The 25469-nt window shown below is 42.1% G+C and overlaps 1 protein-coding gene across 2 annotated transcripts in view; it reads left to right on the forward strand.

Moving 5' to 3' along the window:
• The window catches only part of SPSB4 (splA/ryanodine receptor domain and SOCS box containing 4), a 192778-nt gene that overhangs the window by 50663 nt on the left and 116646 nt on the right, over nucleotides 1–25469 (forward strand). The window contains exon 2 of one of the 2 annotated variants that reach the window (XM_077348943.1): nucleotides 16948–17095. The exons of the other annotated variant lie outside the window; for it this stretch is intronic. The gene's annotated coding sequence lies outside the window, so the exon portion shown is untranslated. The remainder of the gene's footprint in view (nucleotides 1–16947; nucleotides 17096–25469) is intronic. 2 annotated transcript variants of the gene reach the window in all.

Raw genomic sequence — 25469 nt, forward strand, 5'->3', positions numbered from 1 at the left:
TTGATTGTTGAAAATATTGTATTCCTTGGCAAATAAAACCAGAACATTATTGCTGTGATTTCAGTGATGTCCATTACCAGTGCTTCCCTAGATAGTGAGGGGATAAAAAATCCTTGCAGTGGCTCTAGCCTTCAGTCCTGCTTTCAAGAAGCATTATTTAGTCATCTTCTAAACTGAATAATCCTGCAACACACAGAGCCTTCAAAGATCGGAGGTGTCATGGAGGTCTGCGAGAATATTCTGTAGTGAAAAGGTTTTGGTGGCCTTAACCACCATCCAGTATATCACAGCTGGCAACAGACTGATGGACCAGGTCAAATACATCCAAGCCTGCCAATTTCCTCTTATTCATTGCTAATCAACCAAAGACTTTGTAGATTCCTCTCTTCCATTCTTTTTGCTTCAGTCAACAAGTCCAGTGTTGAGTTTTTTCCAGGGGCAATGTTTCTAAAGCTCAATTGTCAAAGGAAGCTACATACCTAAATTTGCACTGGAATGGTGAAAAATCACCACTGTTTTCCAGAAGATATGTGTAAAATAAAGTTAAAAAAAATTGTTTAGAAAGCTTGTTCTCATTACAGACCTGTTGAACATTTACTTCATTGTGACCCAGGGCAGATTACAGCATTAGAAAACAGCAAGCAGGTGACTGCGTTCATTTTGCCTGCCTGACTCCCCAAGCAGATCATGTGTGCATTCATGGAGTGATCTGAATTAAACTGCAAATACTCTGGAGGTGCTTATGCTGCCCTCAGGGACTTTAGGTCTATCCAGTAAGTTCTGAGCATGAACAGGTGCCAGCTACCAATTGTGCAGACATTGAAGCAGCACTATAAGTGTATAGTTTAATTCAGAACACTGAATGGATGCATACAGAATCTGCTTTGGGAGTCAGGCGGACAGAATTGGCATAGACACCTCTCTGTTGCTTTCTAATTCTGTAATCTACCTTGAGTCACAATGAGCAAAGAGGTTCTGCAGGAAGCATCTCACTTATCTCTGTATCCCCCACCCAATTATTTCCTTCCCTTGGTGTTGCTGATATCAATTTTTATCCTTTGTCCTTCCGGACCACCACTCAACTCACCTTTATCTATCCCCCTGTCTTTGCATGGTGGCCACTAACTCTGAGCCCAATTGAGTTGTGTGGTGGCCACCATCAAGCCTGGTTGAACTGTTCAGTGGGTTCATTTGAGTCTGGCCAAACTATGTAGATAAAGAGCTTCTCATGGATGCTGCTAGGCCTGCTCCTGGTGAGTTCTCCTCCATCAGGAGAAGGGGCAGAACCTTTTCCACAGCTATTTTTGGCCTCCAAGTCAACCCCTCCCTCCAGGCTTTGCTTTAAAGTAACTTAAGCTTGGAAGGCTGGACAATATTGTTGAGGTTGCTTATCAACACCCAAAATTCCCAGAGCTTATTCCAAACATCACAAAAGGGGAAATCTTCCCGCTGTCTCATTTCAGAAATGAGCTCTAAGGTACGTTCCTTCTGTAAGTCCAAAGATCTTGGAAAAGATGCATCAAAAGGGCAGGGGGAGAACTGATCCCTCTCAAAAATATTATTTGTCTCAGTGGACATTGGTTTTTTATAGCTACAAATTTGTTGTTTGTGGGACGTTTAATTCCCCCAGTGTTTTAGTTTAGATTTCAGATTTTTTTGCAAACTTGTGACTTTATTCAGAGTTGTAGAGAAATTTCTCTGTCCATCTCTGCTTCTATTTTCTGGATATTTTGATCCGCACTATATGGACAAGTTCAGAATTATAAATGTGATGTGAAAAAGGACTATATAATATGTACAACAAAAGATGCAACACAACTGGATTACAAAACTAAAGAACCATTAAATCTAAAGAGAATTATGCATCCAGTGAACAATGCCATATTTTTAATAATTGCCTGAATGTTTCATAGACACTAAAATGATCATGCTATTCCCTAAAAAGTGCCCTCCTGAACATTCTACAAAGTCACATGCTATTACATTAGATTTAAACTAATCAGAACCTGATTTTTAAAACTCTATTAAGTGATATAGCTATTATAAATAATCCAAACTGAAAAATTAATGACAGTGGTGAATTGGCACCATTTAACTCGATGGTTGTCAGAAGCCACTTTTGGTGAATGATCATAGATTAATGGATTTACAGGCTGGGGTTAATAGCCATTCATTGTCCTAAAAATCAGCTACCCGGTGAGTGTTAGTGCTGCTTCCTTGTCTGCCCAATTGGTAGGTGGTAGCATTCATCCTCCCTGTGAATGCTCAGAACTTACTTGATAGACCCTAAAGTTCCTGAGGACAGTTTGGCTATATGCAGACTGTGTGCAGTTTAATTCAGAACATTCAGTGAAAATGAGCATGTAAAATAAATTATATTCTGCCTTTTTCCCCAACGGAGTCCCAAGGGACTAGAGACTCAAAGCGACAGAAATTATTCTCCTTTCCTCCATTTTATTCTGACAACAATATGGGAATGGCCAAAGATCACCCAGAAAACTTCCATGGCAAAGTGAATTTGATCCTGAATTTCCCAGATCCTGGTCTGACACTTTAACTAATACTCCATGATGGCTTTCATGATTAGAAACCTGGTGAAAAAACCCATGCAGCTCCTTCCTTATGCTCTACCCTATATACATTTTTGTACATTATGTTTTTTCTATTAGGTGAGTAGCGCAGATGCCAGAGGGAACAGCCATGGAAAAACAGGAAAAATATGCATGCACAAAACATCTCCAGTACAGTTTTGAAAATACTGAATGATCAGTAAAAACTAAACATTTCCCCAGAGTTCAAGATGTTGCTTGCAATGACAGTTTATGTACTGGGAACTTCACTGCCCCAGCTTACATGCAAGAACACAAATCGGGGGCGGATGAGGTGCACCAGGCCAAATGCTTCCCCATGTGGGTGCAGGAAGAGGTGTGGCAACCTGCCATGACTAAAACTCCAGCTGGCAGCCCAGCATGAAACCTCCAGTGCGTAAATGGTCAATGTGTAGTCAAATTGTGTGATCACACTCCACTGTTAGACCCAGGAAATATATTTTGCTTTCAGATTGCAGATAATGACAGGCAACTAGTATATAGGCAGGAAATGCTACAGACTGGAAGGAGAATGGAGATGAAAGCTACATTTGACTTTCTAGATACTAGGCAGCATCTGCTACATTATCCTCTTTTAGGTGAGAGCCAGCTTGGTGTAGTAGTTAGTGCAGATTTCTAATCTGGCGAGCCAAGTTTGATTCTGCGCTCCCCCACATGCAACCAGCTGGGTGACCTTGGGTTCGCCACAGCACTGATAAAACTGTTCTGACCGAGCAGTGATATCAGGGCTCTCTCAGCTCACCCACCTCACAGGGTGTCTGTTGTGGGGAGAGGAAGGGAAGGTGAATATAAACTGCTTTGAGCCTCCTTCGAGTAGAGAAAAGCTGCATATATTAACCAACTCTTCTTCTTCTTCTCTTCTCTTCTTCTTCTATAATAATAAAACAGAAGATAGAGATGGACTGACAGATGTAGTGACAAGCCAGATGAATTACAAGAGACCTGTGATGAGTATTGGAGATGTCTATAATTTTCCTCAAAAGCAGGCATTCCATAGGGAAGTACAGGATATTCCTCTCTCCCTGGACTGTTCTCTTACTGCTATCTGACTTGTAGGGAAAAGTAAGGGGCTTTTTGCACGGCTTCAAAATAGCACAATGGTTGCTAATTGAAAACGCTACTAATTTGCCTTAACGCACGACGTCGTAGACAATCTGCAACACTCCTGAAACCAATCAGCAAAAAGCGCTTCGTTGTAGCGCTTTTAGGGGAATCCCAAAAAGTGGATTCACCCTCCGGAAAGCGATACACTCCTGCAACCAATCTGCAACAGTAGCGAAAAAGACCTGTGCGTTCCCATTGTTGCGGTTTCTTCAAAGTCCCTCCTCCTGAGCCTGTCCTCCAAACTTCCGGCGAAGCGATCGCCATTTTTTTTTCCCCGAGCGAGTGGAGATCAACGCACCGGCGAGCCTCCGTTTAGCCAGTGAGGCTTCCCAGGCTGCAGTCCCTCCTCAGAGCTGTTTACAGTCACAAGAAGCCCGCAGAAGCCCGTTTGCTGATGTATTTTCCCTTTATTTTTCACACTGTTTTGGCTGAAAATCGCGCCCGTGAGGGGGGGGGAGGGGGGATTTTTTTTCCACTCCGAGGCAGCGTGGCCACGATCAAATGACAGCTCAAACAGAGGCTTCCCGGCTTCAGTCCCTCCCCTTCAGTCACTAAGCACACACATTTCACACACACATTTCACACACACATTTCACACATTCCATTCAGCCAAAAATCGGGCCCGTGAGAGGGGGGGGGATTTTTTTTTTCACTCTGAGGCAGCGTGTTAACGATCAACCGATCAAACGACAGCTCAAACACCCCAGGCAGCTGGATGGGTCTCTCCGTTGCAACGAATCTACCCAGATTCGTTACAATGGGTCTGTTTTTTTTTTTTTAAAAAACCTTCCTTAAAGGGAAAGGGGCTGTTTGGGAGCATGCTAACGGCTGCCCATTGGCTGCTTGACGGCCAGGGGCGGGACGAGCTTGGCAATAGCGCTTCCTTTCTAGCGATTTCTGCCGAGACCGGAAGCCTGTGGGAAACGCTAAAAAACGCAACTGATTCCACTACAAAGGCAGGTATGCATAACGACGAATTCCACTATTTTAAATGGCGATTTTTCATTCCGCAAACAATTTGCAACAAAGATCCCCGTGCAAAAAGGCCCTAACTTTTCATTGAATATAATTAAGGACCAAACATGGTATGGCAAGAGGATCATTATTTATATATCTAAAGGCAAAGGTAAAGGTAACCCCTGTGCAAGCACCAAGTCATGTCTGACACTTGGGGTGACACCCTCTAGTTTTCATGGCAGACTCAATACGGGGTGGTTTGCCAGTGCCTTCCCCAGTCACTACCGTTTACCCCCCAGCAAGCTGGGTACTCATTTTACTGACCTAGGAAGGATGGAAGGCTGAGTCAACCTTGAGCTGGCTGCTGGGATTGAACTCCCAGGCTCATGGGCAGAGCATCATACTGCATGTCTGCATTTACCACTCTGCGCCACAAGAGGCTCTATTTATCTATTTAAAGAAAAGAGGGGCTAGGGTGGTCTATTTCTAAATAAAGTAAACATGTGGGTAAGTGCCACTCAACATTAAGCCATAACGTATTGATACCTTGGTTTGGTTTAGGCAAGGCCCAATGGGTTGATTCAGTTTGGGGTTTGGTTCATGGGCCACCCCAAGCTGCCCTTTTTAGGTTTGTGTCCATCCTTAGATTTGGTTTCCTTCCCAGGGTCTCTTGGATGCCTTGTGAGATACTAATCAAATGCAGGACCAGCAGCTCTTTTGTACAGTTGTGGCTCAAAGGTGGATTCTTTCTGTTTTGTGGTTGAGGAAGACATTGGTCTTGCTACTGGTTGCTATAAGTGAGCAACAAGTAATATTGCTAGATTTGGGTTGTAAAATTCATGGAAATTTGTTATGTAATCTGGGAAGGCAGGGGTTGGGGAGGAGAGAAACTGCAGCAGGATATAATGCTATCCACCCTCCACAACAATAAAATTTCTTCAAAGACAGTGATCTATGTAGCCTAGAGATTAGTTGTAATTCTGGGAGATATCCAGGCCCCATGTGGAGGTTGTCTACCCTACCAATAGCTCTCTCCATAGTTCATCCTCCAAAGCAGCAACTTTCTGTAAGGAAACTGATCTTTATAATCTGGAAATGAGTTAAAATTCCAGTTCTCCTGAACCCACCTAGAGTTCTAGCAGCAAGAAAGAAGGGATTTGTGGCCTGTTCATAAACTGAAAAAGTCTTTTCAGGATAATCCAATTCTTTAATTGATTTATGGTCTTCTTTACAGAGCTCCTTGCTGCAGGATACCAACTGGCTTCAATGCTGTTCGTTGTCCCAAACTGTGGCCTCCATGCAATATTTATTATATTTTCTTCTTCTTCTGGTTTATAGCTTAAATAAGAATTTGCATTTATTAGGTAAATCAGTTTGAAATTTCAGCCTTTCATTTCTCCTTGGACCTACATGGTTCAGTGCTTTTATTTCTGCTCGTTGTGTTTTCAGTCTGCATTTGTCAATTTTGCAGAGCTGACAGCTTTTGCAATTGAAATGCAGAATTGTCTACTGAGGGTGTCCTATGCATTTATAGCAGTGTCATAAGTATATTTAGTCACTCTTTATACTTAAAGTGGGGGGGTGGGAGATCAAAATGAGTTATTAGGAAGGACAATCAGTAAAAGCACTGTACTCTCTCTTATTTCACTCATGTTAGCATTAATGTGTGAGTCTGTTCATCTTGGAAATGGTTAGATAGATGATTTAATGTGTTTTTCATTTTGGGGTGATGCAGCATCAGTGCTCAGAGTTCATATCTTTCCCCAGGCAGGGAATCCACAGGGAAATAGTATGGGATAAGGTATGGGAATGTTCAATGTGATTCCTGATATTATTATTGGGCATTGGGCATGTTATATAATGCAGTGTTTGCAAGGCTAAATGCTTTCCTTATAGTAGAAATGTGCAGTCCTTAAGAAAAATAAGTAGAATGTGAAGTCAAACTAAAATTGTAACATCTTATGCTTTTTTTCTGACATTCACATTTTGGGAGTCACTCGTGGGGCCTCCTAGTGGCAGACAAACAGCCCATTCTCTAATGTGACCTTTTCAATATATGCCTATCAGCTTCTTATAATGGTTTGGATCCAACTAGATTTTCAGTTGGGGAAAACAACCAAGTATTCCCCTTTGACCATTAGAAAAATATTTTGCAGCCTGCGTGAACAAAAGCTATGTGGGATGGTGTGTGTGTGTGTGTGTAAATAATGAGAAATATTAGGTAAGATTGAGTGAAGAAGGTTGGCTGTATCCAATCCATTGTCCTCATGTTCCCCCATTTGGAAAAATTCTGTGCCTGTCCCAGATCTCCACCTGGTGATGCTGCCTCCCCCTGGGTGTTAAAAACAACCTGGGCAGCACCAACTCTGAGTGTATCTGCTGTTCCATAGAGTCATCCACCCAGCACTCTGTACTTGTTCCCATTTAGAGGCTCATCCTAGATGCTACGCTTCCTGCTATATACCTACAAACAAGTATGGGGGGGTGATCTACTGCAACACTGCACATTTAAACTATCATAATAGAGGGATGACATACGCTAACTTACTGCTATTCCCCCCTTCTACCTCTGCTTGGATTAACCTTTGACTTTCTTCCTCCACCTTTGGAATATTCTTACTGTCCCTTCCCATCCCAAAGAAAAAGTTTTTATTCTTCCTTCCAACTTTATGGCTCTAGGTGTGACTTACTGGAAGGGTTCTCTGCTTTGTCCGGTCTTATTAGCATAATCACATTTTGGAGTGCTTGATACTTGAATCTTAATGACTTTTTCCTCCTGTAACATTTCCCACCCTGATATCTGTCAGGTTTGCCTCTCTTCTAGCTTGGGAACTAGCCAGCAAAAACACTGAAAAACTTAGTAGCTAACTTTTTCTTTATAATTTATTAATCGCATTTACATTATGAAATAATATGCCACAGTTCAGCTATATTTTGATGTGTTTGTTTTTAGTGGAGGCAAACCTTGGCCGCAAGCAGAGCAAATAAGAACAACAAAAATTGCCATCTCATTGTAATGAAAATGTCTTCTACTCTTTGACGTGACCAAATGATTTCAAAATGAGGCAGTAGACCAACTTTGTCAGGAAATAAGATAGTGATGATAATGCAGTTTTATGATGTAACATTAGGAAAATTGTCCTACTAAGTATTATGGCCTTAATGGTCCTGAATTGGGGATTTGCATCACCATGTGCATAAAAAATGCATCCTGCCAGTTCAAGGGGATCTATTTATTGTAATGTAGATGGGTATGTGTATAAGCTGTGCCTTCAGAAGGCTAATTATGCTATATACCTTCATCACCAAATCAGGTTCTCTTTTTGTAGCAAGGAACAGGCTTTATTGGCATAATTTAATTATGTCTGCAGATAAGAGATTCTGATCTGTCTTAGAAGAAATTTCTGTGATCTTTCTGGTTGGAAAATCATTGTACAAAAATTAAATTATTAGGTCTTAGCATGGAAACATGGAAAATGCCTGTTAGATATTTTAGGTCTGGAAGTTGCTGCTACAGTCCTGTAAAGCAGGGTTAGTCAACCTGTGGTCCTCCAGATGTTCATGGACTACAATTCCCATGAGCCCCTGCCAGCATTTGCTGGTAGGGGCCCATGGGAATTGTAGTCCATGAACATCTGGAGGACCACAGGTTGACTAATCCTGCTGTAAAGGCAGTATGCAAGTTCATTCACAGGCTCCAGTGTGAATGTGTACTATGTGAACTGTTTACTGTAGCTAAACCAATTATCAAGAACATGGCCCACCAACGATATCTAGACCTAGAGAATTGAGATCTAAAGTATGATTATAATACTATTTCATTTTTCTTTTATCAGAGATACTCTGCAATGTATATTGATTGGCGCCTAACTCAGGTTGCAAAAGGGATAACATGAAAGCTCAAGTCACTGGAAACTGTAAATTGGGACTGGTCTATTTACCACTGGTATGAAATTTACTTAGCTATTCCTAAATGTGTGACTCTGACATTTCTTTCCTGTATTTGGATGACAATGAATATTTTATTCTCCTGAACAGATGGTGGTGCCCTCATTCTTCCCTTAATTTGGAAAGCTATAAATGGGAACTTTTTAAAAATTAAAGGGGAAATTCAAATGTGCAGAAGAAGATGAATGTATTGTAATTAGTCATGCCAGCTAGTCTGGTGCTAAAGGAGGATTTGAAAAATTCATGCAACATTGGAAATATGGGATTGCAATGCATGTGTTTTTGTGCAAACTGTGAATTATGGACCATGCCAACAAAACCATATGCAACTGTAGAGGTTGGTGAATGGTGGCAATTAAAACCAAATCAAAACACACCAGCATATAATCTTTTGAAGTTTTGGGAAGTCACTGTGAGGTTCTTGGAGATGGGCAAGATAAAAAAAATGATTTGTTGTTGTTGTTAGGTGCGAAGTCGTGTCCGACCCATCGCGACCCCATGGACAATGATCCTCCAGGCCTTCCTGTCCTCTACCATTCCCCAAAGTCCATTTAAGTTTGCACCGACTGCTTCAGTGCCTCCATCCAGCCACCTCATTCTCTGTCGTCCCCTTCTTCTTTTGCCCTCAATCGCTCCCAGCATTAGGCTCTTCTCCAGGGAGTCCTTCCTTCTCATGAGGTGGCCAAAGTATTTGAGTTTCATCTTCAGGATCTGGCCTTCTAAGGAGCAGTCAGGGCTGATCTCCTCTAGGACTGACCGGTTTGTTCGCCTTGCAGTCCAAGGGGAAAAAATGATATGTAATTATAAATATTTTAAACAGTTCTTTAAGTGTATCCCACAGGTTTGTTTTTTTTAAACCTTCCTGCCTATTGTACAGAGCATTAGTTTGGTTATTTCAACATCTTTACTGTAAGCATCATGTTAAGTCTGATTATTGTATCACAGACTTTCCCCCATCACCAAATAGTACAGTAGTGTCAGTTTTCCTATGTAGTCTATACAGTTGCAACTCATTGTTATGGTGGAATGTTCAGGGGTGCATGGATGCGAGAGGATTGCAAGGTCTAACCTAACCTTCTTTGAAAGGCATCTGGCATAAATTGTTATTACCATTTTTGGGAAAGCCTTAGGATACTACTACATCTGGGAGGAGTAAGGATGAAGCTCGGCTTGCACGTAATGGAGGGAAGGATAATGTCACCCACTGGAACTGGGGGAAACTTCTGGGGTTGCCACTTACTGTGACAGATGGGGCAGCAGCAGGACTCATTGATGCCCCTTCCCTCTGGCACCCAATTAATCACCTAGGTCATAGAATCATAGAATCATAGAGTTGGAAGGGGCCATACAGGCCATCTAGTCCAACCTCCTGCTCAACGCAGAATCAGCCCTAAGCATCCTAAAGGTCCAGCTAGTGGATGGGCTTGCCTTGCTTTTTTGTGAAATAATAAGCCTGAATTATTAATAGAACTCTTTAAATAACTATATGACAAACTGCAGAATATATATTTTTTAAGAAAGCAATATTGTGGAATGTTAATATACATTTTTGACCACAAAACTATAAGATGTATTTTAGAAGTTTAGTGATAAGTGTACTATGTCCTTTCCTCCTCAGATCCCATTGACACAATGATTTCATGGAGATCCCTGTCATTTGAGAGACTGATAATTCATTGCTGTTCTTTAGAAGACAGCTTAATGTGGAAAAGAAAGTGAATTCCAAAAGCTTATTTTTAAAAAATTAATTAACTTCAAGCATTGGCCATTGATTTGACTTCAATAAGATGTAATGTAACTGAAGTAACATGTTTTTTATTACCGGCTTTCACATATCAGTATGATATCTCTGGGACAGGAGAAATTAGATATTGAAATAGAGCCTCACATTTCAAACTCAAAGAAGAGGCATGGAATACCTGGTTGGAATATCATTTTCTTCTAATTTATTTTATTGATTGAAGCTAAACAAGGTCTCTATTTCCTATGATTTGACTTCTTCAACTGTTTAATTATACAGTTTGATCGACAGATGATTAAGCAAAGTCTGCGCTCCATAGCAGCTGAACTTTGATATCATAAATTTTAATGTGTTCTTTCTGTCTTTCTAGCTGTGGTGTGATCCAAAGATCATAAAAACCAAATGGAAGCTTATATTAATATTAGGCAGTTTGGATCAAGGTTATGAAAATGAAAGGGTGCTCATCCTCTAATGTGTTTTATGCCATCATGTGTCAGCAGTTCCCTTCCACCTTCTACATTGGACAACCAGGCCAGTCCCTTGAACAATTGATAAATATAAGTCTGATATTAAAACCCTCAACATTCAAAGACCAGCAGGGGAACATTTTATCCTTCTAGGACATTCAGTTTCTGACCTAAAAGTAGCAGTTATCTTACAAAGGAATTTCAAAGGGAGCTTAGAAAGAGAGACTGCTTACTTGAACTTGATCATGAAGCTCAAGTTAAATGCATCCATCTGGACTGAATTGAGACCAGTGTTTTCTGTCTCGTTAGCAATGCTTATTTTTTCCATGCCTACTACTTCTCTGCATATCATACCTAATCAAATCACACCTGTAATTGTCATTTGTCTGGCTATGTCATTTCGCATCTGAAATCACTCCACTTGCCAATATATAGGATATATGATTCATATTCTACCTGTATCTGAAGAAGCAAGCAATGACTCATCAAGTTCATACCCTACCACAGGTGCTACTGGACTCTTACTCTTTTCTACTGCTAAAAACGGTTGTATTTCTTTATTATGTGAACACAATGTCTACCAGTCTTTTCTATTTTCAAATAACAGAATATGTCGTATAAAAATGTTACATGTAGATCTTCTTTTGCACGCTGCTGATGTTGAAGTCTAACCCTAACCCAAGCTTCCATGGCAGAGTGGGGATAGCATCCTGGGTCTTCTTGAAGTTTGACACTTTACCACACTAGCTTTGTGGTTCACAATTGAAAGCACTCCCATTATAGCAGACAGCATCACATTTGAATGTCTTCTGAGTAACTATACTAGCCCCACTCCATGTCATTTCTTTTAATCTGGTTTCAGAAGTAATGTTCTGAAAGTACAAGACTCCTTTGCTTAGGATCTAGTTCTTTTCAATGTGATCCTGTGCAGAATTTCTCTATGCAAAACACATTAATTTCAGTAAGTTTAGATCAAATTATCCCTGTATAGGATTGTACTGCCAGTCAACTTGGAAGGTGAGGCTTTTATGTTACACAATATCTTTTTGTATAGCCGAAAATCAAAAGACTGCAGTGTGTATTATAGGAATACTCAACATCATTTTTGTAGTGGGTGAGTGATTGATAATGGGGCCATGAAATAATAGGCCAAGGTGACAATTCCTGTTTGCATTGTTAAAGTCAACAAGCATGTTTGTTGTTACTTGTGAAAGTAATTACAGGATTATTTATGGTGGATGGTTCAGTTTATGCCCGCAGTACCATTTATAAATTCCTGGTTGCATGGATTTATAATTCATACATTTGAACATTGAATACTGAGTTGTTGCCAGCAGTAGAAATACTTCTGGGATTCTCTTTAAATCTGTACTGAATGGACTCTTTGCAGAATTGTTTGATAGATCAGCCATAAGAAAAATAAAACAATCCTTTACCAAAATTTGATATTAAAAAAAAATTGTTCTGTTGTTATGAATGCAATTGCACATGCACTCTTTTACAAAATTCCAGTAATAGTTTTGCAGAATAGCACTGTGAAGTTGTCGGATTCTAAGGGCACCTGGAGGCCACATTGTCAAGCTAGAAACAGGACCTGCTGTAATCAGGCCTTCATAATAGGCTACTCACACAAGGTTGTTGAGTTAATAAATAATTTTATCCCCAAAATTATGCTGTTCATTTTTCCCCAGTTATTTAAAAAATAGGCAGTGGCGAATCACTGGTGCCGCCATTTGGTGAGGTGGGAGGGCAGGAGGTACAAGGCATGTCACAGGCAGCCCAGTGGCACTTGTTGCTGATGTGTGCTGCATGTGGCAGCAAGCACAGTGCAAAAAGAAAAAGTTGGTTCTTATATGCCACTTTTCTCTTCCCGAAAGTGTCTCAAAGTGGCTTACAGTCGCTTTCCCATTCCCCTCCCCACAACAGACACCCTGTGAAGTGGGTGAGGCTGAGAGAGCCCTGATATTACTGCTCGGTTGGAACAGCTTTATCAGTGCCCTGGCGAGCCCAAGATCACCCAGCTGGCTGCAGGTGGAGGAATGCAGAATCAAACCCGGCTCACCAAATTAGAGGTTTGCACTCCTAACCACCACACCAAGCTGGATTGGGGTGGACCCCGAGGTGCCTTTCAAGGCACCCCATGCTGGGACCCGGAATCTTCACCGACCGCCGGTCCAGCAGACCCCTCCCATCCTCCCTGTTATTGAATATGGTATTATAGTTATATATGTTGATGTGATTTTGTCACAGCGGGTTCAATAACATGAGAATGAATCTGTTGCCAGGGAGTTCAGTGTATAATCGGACTCCCTGGGGGTGTGGGGCCTCCATAAGGGGTGGTTTAAAATGAGCAGAGAGCTGACCCACCCGAGAAGTTGAGCATGGCTCATTTTGACCAGGCAGCTCTGGGGCAGCCCTTTGGCTCCAAAACACAGTCGTCTCCCAGCTTAGTGAATGCAAGAGGCACGGGATCTATGTTCCCGACTGGAAACTGTGACGGACTCAGGGGTGCCTTTTGGATTTGGTGGAAAGCAGCCAGTGGGCTACATAGATCAGGCCTTCATCTCATGTCCTGCCAACCCTCTGTTGGGAGGTGGATGAATAAAAAGCTGTGACTATTTTATAAGCCATATAAGGTATCACATCTTCTTTATGCCAGAACTGCCCTCCTACCCGCCAAATAAACTTGATTGCATTCTGTTAGATGTATTATTAAAGCTGCCTGTTTTAGTTATTCAGGTTTGATCCCCCCTCCCCATTTTCTGTTGGTGTCGAGGGATACACATTTCTGAAACTCCCAGACTCCATCAGATTCTGGGAATTTTCTCCTCCCCCCAATGATTCTTCCTGTTAAATTCCCAACAGATGGGAGAACACATTTCATTTTTATAAGCAAAAAGCTGGAAGATTGATAAGGAAAGCAGGTAACATGGCAGAAGAAACACAGCAAAGAGAGCAGATGCTGAGTGGGTCTGTATGTAACAATTCAAGTAAGCAGTTAATATAGAACTACAAATTAGGGATCAGTTAGAACCAGGCAGGTATTGCATTTATCAGGAATGCTGTGATTATGTGATAGATGGTAAACTCTCTTCTATGACAATGATATGTGAGTGCTTTCCTTTTACATAACAGTGAAACTACATATTACTATCTGGGATCCTAGCTAAGGTTTGTAAAATTATAAAAACCTGATTGAAGCAATGTTTGGAATCTATTTCTCTGTCACTAAAAGAAGATGGCAGATGTTTGTTTGGAAGCAGGAGGGGGTCAAGTGTAGCATTTGCCTCTGTTTGCCTCTGTCTGTCCTCCCAGACAGCCTATCAATATATGAGGCAAGTACAGTATTCATCCCCTCTCCCTTTTACCTGGAGAGCTATGTATATGTCAAGATGTGCAAGCAAAATGCTTGCCTTTCTGCCTCCAGGCACAGTACCAGAGAACTGAACAGCTTTAGTAAACGGAAGCTGCTAATTATGTAGAACCAAGCTCACCCCAAGCCAGTGAGCCCACAGTGTGATTGGTAATGCTATTTTTTGGGAAAAGACAAACCTATTAAAACAAGTTATCTATATATTGCTATAAACATCCCTTTCAGTTACATATTGGCTGAGGTTTTCTTTCACTGCCATACTAACTTCTATACATTGTAAACCAATCAGCCAGCTCCAGATTATTTCCAGTGTTGCCTACTATTGTTAAAATACCTCCAGTTTGTTTTAGTTGGTGGCAGAAAGTGCTGATCCAGTAGGGTTTTCACAAGGCAGGAAATGAACAGAAGTGGTTTGTTACTGCCTGCCTCTGCATAGCAATCCTTGGGTTCCTTGGTGGTCTCCCATCAAAGTACTGACCAGTTCTGATCCTGCTTAGCTTCCAAGATATGACCAATCCCGATCAGCGTTTGGATTACTCATAGTAAAATAGGATTTGGATGTATAGATATAATCACTGAACATTATAAAGTTGAACTTGCATGCGGACAGCTCACTCTGTACCTGATTGGTCCTGGGGGTGTGCTGCCAATAGGGAGATACCACTCTGCCACTAAGAGCCAATCAGTTCAAATTGCACTCTGCCAAGTAGGGCCAAGCAGTGCAGATTGCACTCTGCCAGCGAGTGCCAATCAGTTCAAATTGCACTCTGTCAATGAGGACCAGTCAGTTCAAATTCCATTAATTTGCAATCATAGACCAGTAAAATGTTCCTCTTGTGTCAAGCTCAGAGGCAAACTCAGTAATTTTCTATTAAAGTGTTTTCTTCTGCTTCAGCAGTCAAGAACACATATGACGATTAGTAGTGAAGTAGAGATGTGTGAAGATCACAGTCAATTGTGATATGTTTGCATTTTTCTCAGAAGCCACAGCCAGAGACATTGATCTGAAGTAAGTGAGAAATCTTCTGGAGCACATTAGCAATATATAGAGCATCTTGACATTCAGTATCATAAAATGTATTGTTCTTTCTTTGTGGGGAAAAAGTATTAGTTATGTCTGAGGTTTCAGTCCAAAATCAAGATACTCTTTAGACCTCAGTTTTCTGTTAGTATCTGCATATAACATATTATGAGAAATTGTTTTAATCATCTTTTGGGTGGCCTCATTAATTGCATCACCTTGCATCAGGCCCTGAAATTAGATATGTAAAGAATGACCTCATTAAATCCAGACCATTGTCCTGTCCTTCTTGTTTATGTAAAATGATGATTGGAGAAGGACACACATCAGCACTTTGCACAGAGCTAAAACTATATCCAGGATGAATATTCTTATGTCCTATCATTCAGTGAATGTGTCATTTTAACAGCCTTGTTTATCCTAAATAAATCTTTATTATTATAATCTGCCCTTTCTAGATGTGCAGGGCAGATAATGACTGATTCTGCACAAGGAATCTCCCCCTGAACAGCCTGTCATTGTTGGCAGGTTTTAGTGCTGCTTCCACATGATGTCAGCAGCAACCCGAGGCTGTGCAGGGGCTGGCATGAGATGTGGCTAGATTTGCCTTGAGATGAAGGAAATCGCCAGAACTGGATTTGCCACAGCAGGGAGCAACCAGGGACAAGCCTGTGTGGAGGGAGAAACATGTGACAATTTGCCCGCTCTCCCTTCTCCATTTCCCGCTCCAAGAGTTGTTGTTTTTTTTAATGACGCAGTCCATATTGCTGCGGGACCACAAAGCTACATTCCCCAATTTAAAACAATATCTTCTGTGCATTGTCCTCATCAGTTATGAGATCAGGCAGCCAAGACACATCCCTGTTTGTGTTTTCTGTCATTTGATTATTAACAGGGAAAGGGGGGCATGCGATGAGACAGCCCTCTCCCGATCCGCTAGATATCAATTCTCTTTGTTTGGTGTAGTGGTTAGGAGTGCGGACTTGTAATCTGGCATGCCAGGTTCGATTCTGCACTCCCCCACATGCAACCAGCTGGGTGACCTTGGGCTCGCCACGGCACTGATAAAACTGTTCTGACCGGGCAGTGATATCAGTGCTCTCTCAGCCTCACCCACCCCACAGGGTGTCTGTTGTGGGGAGAGGAATGGGAGGGCGACTGTAAGCCGCTTTGAGCCTCCTTCGGGTAGGGAAAAGCGGCATATAAGAACCAACTCTTCTTCCTCTTCTTCTTTTTAAGCCTTACTGTTCCCACACAATCCCACACAAAGAGTTGGTTTGCAACAGCCCTTTCTACCATCTTTCCCAGAAATGCTAAGTGCGAGTCGGGTTGGTAGTTATCAGGCTCTCATGGGTCTAAAGATGTTCTCTAAGAATTCAGAAATAATGGACAGAGGATCAGAAATTACATCTTCAAGTTCTTTTAGTACCCTTGAAATGAATTCTCCAGTCCACCATTATTCAGCTAGCATTGGTGGTAGTGAACAATCAGCAGAGTATGCTCTTAGGAGAAGCTCTCCTTGTCCTGATCTCTCCTACATTAAGACAGATGGTTGAATACAGCCAGGGATGTTAGTGGTGGAATGATATTGTATTTCATATAAAGGATAGTTGAATGGAGACATACATTGGGGAAAAGAAGAAAAGATGTTTTAATGCCCCATTTTATGCCCAAAGGAGTCCCAAAGTTGGCTCACAAACACCTGTCTCTTTCTTTCCCCTAAACAGATACCCTGTGAGAACAGTTCTAAGAGAACGGTGACTAACCCAAGGTTACTCTGCTGGCTGCATGTAGAGGAGTGAAGAATCAAACCCAGTTCTCCAGATTAACCACTACACCATGCTGGCTCAGTCATAAAGACCATGTAAACTTGGGGTAAGGCTAAGACTGATAGCTGAGTTAATGTTCACTTTGGTATGTTTGTCTAGCAATACGAAAAAGGAAGAAAGGTTCAAAACATATACAGAGGAAAACAGAACCTTTCCAAGGCAATTGGTACAATAAATTTTATATATCAATAATTTTTTAAGGACCAACCAAAACGGTTTCTAGATATACTCAGTTTTTACAATTTTTCTTCAGTGGTTGATTCCTTATACTCTTATCAACCAATAATGTTTGTCTAGCATGCAGCTGTAAGGAAGTTGGGCCCCACCACATAATGTCCTACAAGATATGTCCTGAAGTAAAAGTGAGCTAAATTCATAACCCTTGATTAATGAGGATCTATTTTAAGCTGAGCTTTTAAAGACTGAATCTGTGATCATGATCTAAATATAGAAGGAAATTAAGATGGTGCAATCAAAAGGCAACTAATTAGAATTGTAAATAAGTATTACAAAGAAATTACTTCATATTACAAAAGGTGGCTTATCTGAATTAGTAGGTATTGTTTTTTAATTCTGTGATTATTTGCTCTAGTAAATTTCAGATACTATGTTTCTTCTAAAGTTTATACTTTATTATGTATGCTCGTGCACAGTAATTCAGGTTGTCTGGTATTCAATCTAGCAGGGTTAATTACACTGTTACAGAGTTGACTTCAATGGCTTTAGAAGGATGGATCTCTGCTTAGTGTTGCAGTTTTAGCAGAGTACACAATTTGTGTTCCTCCAGATTAGATAACCAGTTTATACACATGCTGCCTTTTAAGTATATTTCCTGCCATTTCATTTTTAACCCTTTCATTATAAAATTAACCATGAAGGAGAACACTATTTGAAAAGTAACTTGCATACTCATTCACTCTGCAGGATTTGTTTCCCTTTTATTCCTTACTCAGTAGAAATAATGGAGATTTTATTATAGGGATGTTTTAATAACAATAATCATTTCCCAATACCAACTGTAGGAGGGAAGATGGTTTAGTACAGTGGTCCCCAACCTGCGGGCCGCGGCCCGGCGCCGGGCCGCAAAGGCCATGGCGCCGGGCCGCGGCTCCCTCTCCCCGCCCCCCCCCCGCAGTAAAAAATTTCCCAGGCCGCAAGCTTGCGGCCCGGGAAGCTACTTACTGCGGGGAGGGCGGGGAGAGGGAATCAGGGCCGGGCCGCGCCCGCGCGGCCCGCAGGTGCGGCCCGATCCACGGGCGCGGCTCGCGGGCGCGGCCCGATCCGCGGGTGCGGCTCGCGGGTGCGGCCCGATTCGCGGCCGATTCGCGGGTGCGGCCCGCGGGCGCGGCCGGGCACGGCCCGATCCGCGGGCGCGGCCGGGCGCGGCTCGTGGGCGTGGCCCGCGCGGTCCCTGCAGGCGCGGCCCAATGCCCTGCCGGTCCCCAGCCTAATAAAGGTTGGGGACCACTGGTTTAGTATAACCAGATCCTGTCGCATCACAGAAGCAAAGCAGAGCTGGTACTTGGGAGGGAGACCACCAAGGAAAACTCTGCAGAGAAAGGCCATGGAAAACCACCTCTGCTTCTCACTTGCCTTGAAAGCCCCTTGCTGGAATTGCCATGTTGCTGCAACTCGATATCACTTTACACACAAAAGGCCAACGGCATCAAGCGATGTGATGGTTTGAATCCAGACTGGTAGCTGAAGAACATATAGGTGTGTTGAGTCATTTAAAAGGCAACTAGTCTTTAGGCTTTAATGTTCTTTTACCCAAGATTGCTGTGCTGCAAGGATCAGCAATCAGTTTGTAATCTGATGGTGCCAAATATGATGTTTATAGTCCCTTTGCTTTCTACTGTTCTCATTTATTTCTTGTGTTGTTAAATAACTGCATATTATTTTCTTCTCATGGTGCATGATAGAAGGACTTAGAGGGGAAGACCGGGAGGAAACTGTTTACAAGCCACATTTTTTAAGAAGAGCTGGAAAATATGCCAGGAAGATGGATTGTCATTTGAATTCAAAGGATGAAATTTCCATACTTGCCATTTGCATTCCCCTATCTCAAGATGATGCATAGATGAGGAAATACAAGGTTTAATTCAGTTCCTCACCATCCAGCAGTCAATCAGACGTGCCAGTGTTCTCTACGTGGTCCTTTTTGTGTTTAGCACGTAAGGATCTTTATTATGCTGACTTAGGTCAATTGTACATTTAGCTTAATAGTGGTTGTGCTGATAGGCAGGGTTTCTTCTGTATAGGTCTTTTCTATGCTAGCTGTCTGTAGGAGTTGCCAGAGCTGATCTTGAAGGACAATTCCATTTCCATTCCCCTTGTAATTTGTGAGTGCACAGATTCAAGTTACATAGAGGAATTTAGAGGACTTGTGCTGGTATCACATCATTAAATAATCAGTATTTCTTAACCATTGCACTATGTTCAAAAACATCCCAGTCTCATCAATATTTCTATATTGTCAATATCCAATCTAGACAAATCAACACAACATTCTTGACAAATCAACATAACATTCATGAGCCTTGAGAACACTTTGCCTTCATACACAATCAAATCAGATTTAATTTTTCAGTTATCTGAATGTTTGTTCATGAATTAATCCCATTCATTTCAGTGGTACTTGTGAGTAAAAAAAAATTAAATTTATTATTGGATTTGTTACTGGTCACTCCTAGACCAGCTGGCTCACAGCCCTTTACATTAGAAATAAAAAAATCACAAAAAACAAAAGGAGAGATAAAACCCTCAATTCCACACACACACCCCCATGGTACCCACCGAGGCTCAGTAGCCTGACCAATATTCTGGGGTGGGAAACAGATGCTAATCCTAGAAGATGTTCCAGATCTGGTGGTTTGGAAATGTGGGAAAGGGGCCATAAAGATCTTTTATGCCTTGGCCTCACCTGAATGCCTGGTGGAAGAGCTCCATCTGGCAGGCCCTGTGGAACCATGCTAGTTGTATCCAAAGGTTGTATATATGTCCATTTCCTACATTAATCTCTTTACGCTAATCTTCCATCTCCCTGATTCTGTCACCTTTCCCTTGTTCTGACTCATTTAAACTGTACATTGTAAGCACTGCCCCCTCCTTATGTGACACTGGAAAACACCATGTGCTTCAGTTTCTCAGCTGGGCAGCCACGGTTATGTAGGGGGGTGATGTAGAGAGGAAGAGGGCTGATTGGCATCATACCACTGCCATTATTCCATTTCTCACATGACCTGAAAGTGATATAATTCTGCTGCCCAGTGCATCAGCATTCACTGAAACTGTAGAGTTGAACCAGCAGAATATTCACATTTGATGGATAGAGGCTTGCCAGTGTCATAAGAACAGCATTAGCATTGTTATGACATCACTTCCACTACAACCTGACATTTATTTTATTTAAAACATTTCTATACTACCTTTCCATCCACTTTTCCCCAGGGTGGTACACAGCGAACAAAAAAAAAAACCCATACAAACACACAACATGAAAACCAAGGGGGATATCCAATAACAGTTTTTGGAGTACCACCAAACAAAACAATGAAGTCTTCACCGGTTGGTGGAAGACTGTGATAAAGGGAGAGAGATAAGTGCCCTTAGGGAGGACATTACAAAGTTTTGGAGCCATGGCTGAAAGGCCCTTTCTCGGGTTATCACATATTTAGCTCCCAATCATAGGGGTACCTCATTCACCTCCCTCCTGTCCTGATCCTCTCAGTCTTCCTCAGTGCTGGTGGGTTTTTGAGGTATGTTCCGATTTTTATATGTGCCACTAACATTTTTAGCACCAAATCACAATACAGGAGAAGGATGCTTTACAAGTGTAAGATGGGATAACTTATACACACATCACTGTTGAACTAGATGACAGAAAGGAAGTTGAGTATGAATAGTATGTTTTAATCTCTTAATAATTATCATCACTAAACAATAAAACTCAAGTTGCATGCAGACAATTCATCCTCTACTTGATTGGCTGTCCTTGGGGATTGGCTCTCTCATCCTGGAAAGTTGGTTTCATTTCTCACTTTTCCATCCCCCTTTTTTTTCCTTTAGAGTTCTTAGACCTTTGTAGCTCATACTTTGATGCTAAGCCTTATGGCCTGCCTCCCTTCTTCTGCTACTATGCCTTTAGCCTCTCCTGAGTCTTGAGCATTTGATCTGGTGGTCTGAGTCAGGTGCAGCCTATACCTTGGTTCGTGACAGGCTGAAAAGGCGGGGAGTTGCAGCTGGAGGCTGGGCAGAAGAATGAACAGCTCATGTAGACAACTTTGGAATCTAAGCCCGCATTTGTCTGCAGCTCCATTCCCTCCTGCTGATCAGAGCTCTCTGCCTGTTGAACATCTGTCTGGGCTAAGCTCTGATCTAGCTGAGGCTGGGAGCGCCTGGCAAGACTTTTTCTCCAAGGAGTCCTCCCTAACAGGACCTGTGCTCACAACCGCTTCCCATGGCCCTGCAGCTAGCCATCAGAGTACCCTTTGCTTTCCCTCACCCTCTTTCTCCTCCTCTTTTCCCACCGAGCCAGGCCTTTGGGAGATATGTGTCATGGGTGGGAAGGAGGCAGTCTATGGCCTCACTATGGTCCTCCCTGAGCAGCGTAGCCTTTGGGAGATGCAAGGGTGGGTGGGAAAGAAGCAGCCCCCCCCCATTAACTTTCCTCCCTGGCCCGACCTATGAGAGATGTTTGTGAGGTCTTGGAACTCAAAGGAACTTCCTGCCTTCTCACTTAATAGGAAGGAAGAAGAGTTGGTTTTTATATCCCATTTTTTACTATCTGAAGGAGTCTCAAAGTGGCTTACAATTGCCTTCCCTTCCTCTCCCCACAACAGACACTCTGTGAGGTGGGTAAGAATGAGAGAGCTCTGAGAGAGACTGTTCTATGAGGACAGGACTGTGACTAGCCCAAAATCACACAGCTGGCTGCATGTGAAGGACTGGATAATCAAAATCAGCACATCAGAGTAGAAGCTGCTGCTCTTAACCACTACATGAAGTTGGGGGTGGTAAAGTGCTTTGGATGTTTTAAATCCCTTTTTACGGTTGAGGACCGCCTATGGGGGTGGGGAAGAGCCTGTGATGCCAGGCGCCGCGCATGCACGTTTTTGCCAGCAGGGGCGCTATGCGCATGCGTGACAGCTATGCGCATGTGCGTTTGTGTCCGCTGGTATGCCGGCGGCCGCACCTGCCTCTTCCCCCCCTATCGCAGCAAGAAGCTACCCAGGCCTCGAGCTAAGCGACCGTTTTGGCGGCCGCTTCACTCACAGCCTGGTGAGCTTCTTGCTGCGGGGGGGGGGGGAGAGGCAGGCGCGGCCACTGGCAGCCCGTTACCGAGGACTTTGCAGCCCGGTACCGGGCCACAGCCCGGGGGTTGACGACCCCCACCTTATAGTATGTGATGGTTCATACTGAAGAATTTGGATCACTTTCAGGATAAAAAAATAAGAGAAAGAAGTCGAAAATGATAATGAAATGCTTAACAAGCAACAAGAATATATTTTGAAGAGTACAGAATACACAGTAGAAACTGATCCCATCAAATATTTGGGGATAAATGTGACCAGACAACATTGTAACCTTTTCAAAAACAATTAGAAGGATACTTGGAAATCTATACAGGCAGGTTTATCCAGATGGAGAACATTAAAAATCTTGTGGTTGGGTAGAATCTCAGCAATTAAAATGATTACATTGCCAAAACCAAAGTTTCTATTCCAAATGCTGCCTAAATAAATAGACAAAAATATTGACAAAGTGGCAAAGTCAGATAAAAAAAATTTTTGGAATGGTAAAAAACCAAGAATATGGTTTAAAATATTACAAGACTATCGATTGAAAAAAGAGGAAGATTAGCAGTACAAAATATATAATTATACTAGATTTAAAGCCCATTATATTGCCAGTCGTTCGTCTTCGGCCGCTGTCTCCGTGGCTCGGCACCAGGCTGGGCATGTTGGCGGGGATGTTGTAGCGGTGGAGGGCTCCCCGGCCACGCGACGATGTCTGCGTCGAAGTTGGATGACAGGCGGCGGCTCGTGGGGGGGTTGTCGGCACACGGCGGCATTTTGGAGGGTGGGCCAGTCATTCCGCGGCTCACCGGCGGGCTACCGATGTTGGAGCGGGGTGGGGGGCTCGTCGGCGGGCTCTGGGGCTGTGTGGCGATGTTAGAGGGTGGGCTGCAGCAGCGGTGAGCGGTGTTTGAGGTAGGAGCGAGGTCCGTAGTGAGGGAAGGGCCTTCGCCAGCCGGCGGGGAAGCATGTATCCCCGAGGCCAGGGAAGTGGGGCGAGCTTCCTCCCTGGCGGCCATCTGGGCAGGATGGCGGCTCGGGAGGAATGGAGTCTGTGGCATGGCGTTCGGGGAACAGGCCAAGTGTCCAATAGGGAGGCGCACATTGCGTGTCTCCCATTTGGACACTTGGCCCTGGAGTGCCACTCAGAGGGCCGCTTTGCGGCTCCTGATTCGCTCCTCCGAGTTTTTATCCCAGACAGAGCCCGCCCTAACTCCTCCGCACAAGCCCTTACTGTTTTATTTAGTCCGCGGTGCCCTGCGCCACGGGACGTTTAAAGATTACCAAATGGCAGGCCTAGTTTGGATTTCAGATTGAATCAAGAATCCAAAAGGAAGAATGGTACAACTTGAGCAGCAGATCTAGATGACAGTCTACACAATTTTTTATGGATAAAGAAATCAACCAAAGTGATTATAACAGATGAAAAGAGTCATATAATTGGAGACTTTTGAGAATCATCAATAATTTTCAAGGCTAATGAAGATTATCCATGGTAATAGCATCTAGCATGATCTATGCAGCAAACTGAAAATCAGATGTCTGCCCAAGCTTAAAAGAATGGGAAAATAAAATTGCCAAATATACAGCAATGGTGAAATCAACAGCCTATCTCAGAAACAAATCAGTTTGAAATTTGAAGTGATAAGGGGTGTTTATTATGCAAGCAGGGGACAAATTTAGTATGGAAAATAGATTAAAATTGTATAGAATTCTATCACATTGCAGAAGCAGAATGAGTATAAATTTTGAATATAAATATATAAGGAAATATGAGTCAGTGACTCCCTGGAGAAGAGGCTAATGCTGGGAGCAATTGAGGGCAAAAGAAGAAGGGAACAACAGAAAATGAGGTGGCTGGATGGAGTCACTGAAGCAGTCGGTGCAAACTTAAATGGACTCTGGGGAATGGTAGAGGACAGGAAGGCCTGGAGGATCATTGTCCATGGGGTTGCAATGGGTCGGACACAACTTCGCACCTAACAACAACATATAAGGAAATATATTCTGAACAAAACTCTTTTGTCTTTTATTGTATAAATATAATAGACTTCTTTTAATCATTTGGCGTATTTAAAAGTTATTGCTAGTAGCAGATAGCAGATATGATGAAATATATAGAATATGTAGGTATGGAAATTAATAACTCAGTTGCAAAATAGATAATGAAATATGAAATGTCTGACATAATGACCATTGTATTCTTATGAGGAAACCATTTTATTTTCTGTTCCATGTTCCCTGTGATCTATAAAAAAAAATTGATATTAAGTTGTTATATAATTCCTTTTTACCTTTTGTATTCTCCTATATTATTATTTTGCTATCTAGATTTTTAAAATGTTATTATTTTTAAAAAATCTCTTAAAGCCCTGGTTGGATTTTAAAAATGCTACAGGGGAGAAGAAGAGTATTAGCTTCATGGCCTATTTAGAACTCTTGGGAAAATGTATTTAAGATGAGATCTGAGAAAGGAGTGTGGCCTAATTTAATTTCATAATGTTCTATTTTTATCTTGTCTCCAGTGTCAGAAAAATGACAATGATTTGTTTTCTTTGTCTTGCATATTCTGTATTTATTCTTGCATTTGATGCTTATCTGTCATTTTTTAGTCTGTCCAAACTGGAAAGCAGTGTTTGATATTTCTAGATGGGGTATGTGAGTCCTCACAAACACTTAGCTATTTACTTTTAAGGACAAAATCGCTAAAAGAAGCTGAGCTTTTACGTATGCCTTCCAAATTACTATTTTGAAGATGGCCTTCCATTTAAAATACTATTTACATTGACAATACAAGTCTCCATACAGGATTACTTATGGTATATGTGTATTCATAAACTGCAGACTGAAGCAAAATCAATTGCAGTATCTATTATTCTTTCAGTTTCTAGTGATAAAATAACTGAATGGGAAAAAATCCTTCCTCCAAGAGTCCCTGTGAGAAAGGCAGACTACAAAAAGCATAATAACTAAATGAGGTTTTGTTTGATTTTCATAGGTGATGATTTATTTATTTATGTTATTTACAGTCCTCTTTTCTCACTTGGACCCAAGGTAGATTACACAGAGTGAGTCAATCCAATCTACAGATGAAACAATCAGTAAACGATTAAATAGCATTAG

The sequence above is a fragment of the Paroedura picta genome, chromosome 8 (assembly GCF_049243985.1).
Source record: "Paroedura picta isolate Pp20150507F chromosome 8, Ppicta_v3.0, whole genome shotgun sequence".
Taxonomy (NCBI): domain Eukaryota; kingdom Metazoa; phylum Chordata; class Lepidosauria; order Squamata; family Gekkonidae; genus Paroedura; species Paroedura picta.